Source organism: Microtus ochrogaster, linkage group LG9, assembly GCF_000317375.1.
Source record: "Microtus ochrogaster isolate Prairie Vole_2 linkage group LG9, MicOch1.0, whole genome shotgun sequence".
Classification (NCBI taxonomy): domain Eukaryota; kingdom Metazoa; phylum Chordata; class Mammalia; order Rodentia; family Cricetidae; genus Microtus; species Microtus ochrogaster.
In genome coordinates, this window is record NC_022034.1 from 37,080,504 (window position 1) to 37,085,717 (window position 5,214).

The following is a 5,214-nucleotide window of genomic DNA, read 5'->3' on the forward strand; positions in this document are numbered from 1 at the left end:
AATTCTACATTTTTCTCTGCTCCCCTCCCTTCTCCTTCAACCCTCTCCCAAGGTTCCCATGCTCCCAATTTACTCAGAAGAGCTTGTCTTTTCCTACTTCCCATATAGATTAGATATATGTATGTCTCTCTTAGTGTCTTCATTGGTGTCTAGGTTCCCTGGGATTGTGATATGTGAGCTCCTTATCTTTGCTTTATGTTTAAAAACCACTTATGAGTGAGTACAGGTGATAATTGTCTTTCTGGGTCTGGGTTACCTCACATAAAATGATGTTTTCTAGGTCCATCCATTTGCCTGAAAAATTCAAGATGTCGTTATTTTTTTCTGCTGTGTAGTACTCCATTGTGTAAATGTACCACATTTTCCTTATCCATTCTTTAGTTGAGTGGCATTTAGGTTGTTTCCAGGTTCTGGCTATGACAAATAATGCTGCTATGAACATAGTTGAGCACATGTCCTTGTAGCACGATTAAGCATCCTATGGGTATATATATACCCCAAAGTGGAAAGAGCTCCCATGCTCTTAGGTAGGTAGAATTAACATAGAAAAATGGCAGTTTTACCAAAAGCAATATACAGATTCAATGCAATGCCCATCAAAATTCCAACAAAATACTTTACAGACTTTGAAAGAATAATACTCAACTTCATATAAAGAGAAAATAGTATAGTTAAAACAATCCTGTACAATAAAAGAACTTTTGGAGGCATCACAATTCCCGACTTCAAATTCTACTACAGAGCTACAGTACTAAAAGCAGCCTACTAGCATATTTAACAAATGGTGGTGACATAACGATGACATATTTTAAAGGTTCTTCTCACCAGGCTTTTATATTAAGGAAAGTCATAGGTGAATCTAAATTTTGATATAATTTGCTTTCTCTTTAGGGGAAATTGTTTAGAGACTCATTTAAACTAATAAATAAGGAATTTTTAAATATCTTTGGATGCCAATATATGTTGGCCTTTTATTCACCATCAGTAATGATCATGTATTTCCAAAGAGGGAAATAAAGTGAAATTTCACTATCACCATGCTTTATGCCCTCTACAGATAGTCAATACGGAAGCAGGTATACTGTACTGGTGATTTTAAAATCATAGGGAGTGATTATGAAAATAATTTGTAGAACTTATTTTAGACCAAATTTTCATGGGAAAGTAAAATTTTAAAAAGCAATTTTAAAATATCACACTTTATATTTTTTGTTGTGAGCCTAACCTTTAACGGCTGAGCCATTTCTCCAGCCAGGCAGTGGTGGCGCATGCCTTTAATCCCAGCACTTGGGAGGCAGAGACAGGTGGATCTCTGTGAGTTTGAGACCAGCCTGGTCTACAGGAGCTAGTTCCAGGACAGGCTCCAAAATCACAGAGAAACCCTGTCTCTGAAAAGCAAAAAAAAAATTTAAAAAAAAAAATCACACTTTAAATCCTTAAATTTTTATCTGTGTTAAAAAGCAGAGTGTCAAGTCCCTTCCCAAGACTCATTAAGCTGGCTGAGTTATAAAGTCTTTAAAATTAGACTTATAATGAGCATTTAGACCTTTAGCTATAGACATTACTGTAAATAATGGGTTATTCCAACATTTTCTGTGAGTCTAATTGAAACTGATTGTGATTTGTACTTAGAAGAGTTCACTCCAAATGATTTTTCTCTTGGCCCTGAAAACATTTGATCCCAAACTGTGCAATAAAGTTTCTTTATAGTTCAATAAAGATACAATGTCTAAAATGTTCATCTTCTAATACCCAGATGCTTTTTAAAATAAAAAGTCGTGTCTCTTGCACCTTCACACTCGTGTGTGTGTGTGTGTGTGTGTGTGTGTGTGTGTGTATGTGTGTGTATTGTTCAAACAATGAATTTTCTGGGAAAACATTTCTCTCTAATTCTATATTTAAGCACAAGCAAAAAGAAAGTGCCAGATGTCAATGTCATCACTAGAAATAATTCCATTGTGTGTACATTCCCATAGACCCTGTATCTATGATATGACATCTCATGCAGTCAAAATGTATATGTGGTATGTGATAAAGTGGTTTCATAATCCAGATCATATATTTGTAGATACTTTGATAATAATGTTGGTGATCAAGAATACTCTTTAACAAATGGAGTATGCAAATGTCAATCATAATAACAAATCATGAGTAATAACTTCACTATAAGGTATTTCTTTTCGAGTATATTTCTCAAGTTTTGATTAATTTTTGCCAACACCTTTTCCATATGTCCTACACATGAAAGAGTAAGAGATAAAGAAAATGTGTTTAACATTGTGTAACTGCAATGCATTTTATTAATCATACCCAATAATGTGGAAACAGTTTCACAAAATAAAGAATGAAGATTATAATTCAAATCAAACCAGAAGAATAATAGAAGTTAAAGATCTCATATGTCAGCTCTAAAATTATTTCATCACACTGTTTGTTATCAGAACAACAGAATGACTGAATTATTCTGTGTTTATCACTATATAAACAATAAATATAGTAGAAAAAGGGAGACTAAGTAAGTAAATATGAATACGAAGATAAACTGTGAACAAGAATGCAGATGACATGTGCAATCTGAAGTTTATAAAACCTATTTTAAAAATCTTTGCAAGAGCGGAGCTGTTAACCACATAGGAATCTTGATCTTTGATATTCAAGAAAACTGAAATTGTACTTATTAGCAAAAAGTTTATATGTATTGAAGTTAACAAATATGTGATTTAAGGCAATAGAATAGATGAGGTGTTTATATAAGTCAACTACAGTTAGGTAGTGAACCATCTTAAAATTTTATGACTAGTGGCCATGATCTTTTTTTTTTTAATTTTGAATTTTTTTCTTCTTTGTGATTTATTTATTTATAAATAAGAAAGCAAACTATCTTTTTTTATTTTAATACCAATCCCAGTTCCCACTCCCTCCCTTCCTCCCATAACCTCCACCTACACCCCCACTCCATCTCCCCCCCCCATTTACTCCTCAAAGAAGGTAAGGCACACTGCTTTGGGGAGGGTCTAAGACTCACCCTACTATATCTAGGCAGAGCAAGGTATCCATCCAAAGAGAATGGGTTCCAAAGAGCCAGTACAAGCAGTAGGGATAAACCCTGGAGATGCTGCCAGTGACCCTGCAGTGTGCCCCAGCCATACAACAGTCACTCACATACAGAGGTTCTCATTTGGTCTTATGCTGGCTCCTTTCTTTTTCCAGCTTGAGTTGGTGAGCTCCTGTTAGCTCAGGTAAACTCTTTCCGTGGGTGTCCTCATCACGGTTTCGACCTCTTTTCTAATATTCTCACTCTCCCACTCTCTAACTGGACTTTGGGAGATCAGCCCAATGCTCTTCTGTGCGTCACTAGTGACAGGTTTCTTGCTAGCCCCATAATGGCTCTCTCAATCAAAATATCTCTTTCCTTGCTCTCATCTCTGTCCTTCATCCGAGTGGAACTAGTCACTAAAACTAAGGTAGGTGTAATGGCATACACCTTTCTGGAAACTGAGACCAGAGAATTAGAAGTTGGAGGCCAGTCTGAAATATATAGCAAAATACTGTTCAACAGTGAATCGTTAACGATTTGCAAACAATCTACAGCGCAAACCTATGAAATCATTAGTTAGTGTAGGCTTTTACAATTTTAAGCCAGAATCAACAAAGACTAGAGCCACTTGGTCCAAATTCATGCCCCAAACTCCTTGAGCCACTGTTATCCTTTGCTTTCTTTATTTTAGAAAGGGATTGGTTTGTGTATGTTCTGAAAGAATCTAGTGATGGTGAAATTTAAATGAAAATACTCAACAATTGAGTGATTTCTCAGAAAAATTACAAACTATTTTCATTATGCAAACATTATAGATGTCTATGAAGCCAGAGTGTGAAAGCCTTGAAATAATGTGCTATCTGAACTTGGGAATTAGGATGTTGAATGAGATCATTTACATTGGTAATAACTAAATTCCTTTTATCTATGGTATTTTTCAGTCTGTTTTACTAAGCCTATTTCAGTTGAACCACCATGAAGTGCCTGAACCTATATTTCAAAGCAGACACCAGATAAAATCTTTTATCATATTTCTACTTACGAAGTACAAATGGGCCTACACTCACTCAAGAACAAGTCAACCCAAAAAACATGAAATGTGTGTGACTGGTTAAAAAAAAAATTAGCTTTTGAATGATCCACGATGACAAATTGAGTCCTAAATTATACCCTACTATATCAGAAGCCCAGTTTGATTGGAGTTTTATCTCCATCCCTCAGCCAGGATTTCTGGCTTCCAACTTTGCTATGGAGGTACAAGATAAACTATTAATATCTGTTCAGAACACCTTAGATGATTGTAATGAAAAGGATTTTGTTAAGAAACTTAAACATAAATTGTTTTGTAAATTTTTGCTAGTTATATAGACTTGGAAATTTAGTTTCTTGTTTCATACTTTAGTTTTCCTTATTTTTAAGAGTTAAAATTTGAAAATAACAATTTTGCAACATAACTAAATAATTTAATGAATATATATATATATTGCCTGCAAAGAAGTCTTCGGAGGTGAAAGATTACATACATAAATGCACATGCATGCATAAATGAATGTAGAAAGATACCTTTGTGGAAACATAAAAATGAGTATGCCTGAGTGTGTAAATGTGTCAGTGCACACATAACTATGTATGCCAGAGAGAGTAATACATAGCACTTGGCTCTGCAACCTTGAGTCGCCATCACTCTGTTTCTAGATATTTCCTACCTGCACTAGTGTTTCTCAAAGAAGAGACTCAAAACCAGTGACTCATTCCTTGGGACTTTCGTAGAAAGGCAACTGTCAAGCTTCGCTTCTGGCTGACTGAGTCAGTAGCTCTATACTTAGCAAAGCATACAAGAAATTTCTACATTTGTTGACTTTGAGAACCATCCCTCTACATCACATTTAACCCTCCATTACAGCAGAGATCATAGCTATAAATCTAGTTAATTAACCATGAGATGAAAAGAGGTGATGATATCATAGTTATTTAAAATTAAAGATAATCCTAAAGTATTTTATCATAAATATATAACATGGAAATACCCAAGGCCTAGCTTATTTCACAACTGTCATTGAATCCTATAGTTCCAATTCCTTAAACTCACAGGCTTTGATGAGACACTACACTTAAAATAATTTACTTGTAGATGTCCAATAAAGGTGTACTTAGTGTCAGACTTGTCCTGACTTCAA

At 34.8% G+C, this 5,214-nt stretch overlaps 1 protein-coding gene across 1 annotated transcript in view; it reads left to right on the plus strand.

The window, feature by feature from the left end:
- The window catches only part of Nkain2 (sodium/potassium transporting ATPase interacting 2), an 857,503-nt gene that overhangs the window by 678,424 nt on the left and 173,865 nt on the right, over nucleotides 1-5,214 (plus strand). The gene's annotated exons all lie outside the window — the stretch shown is intronic.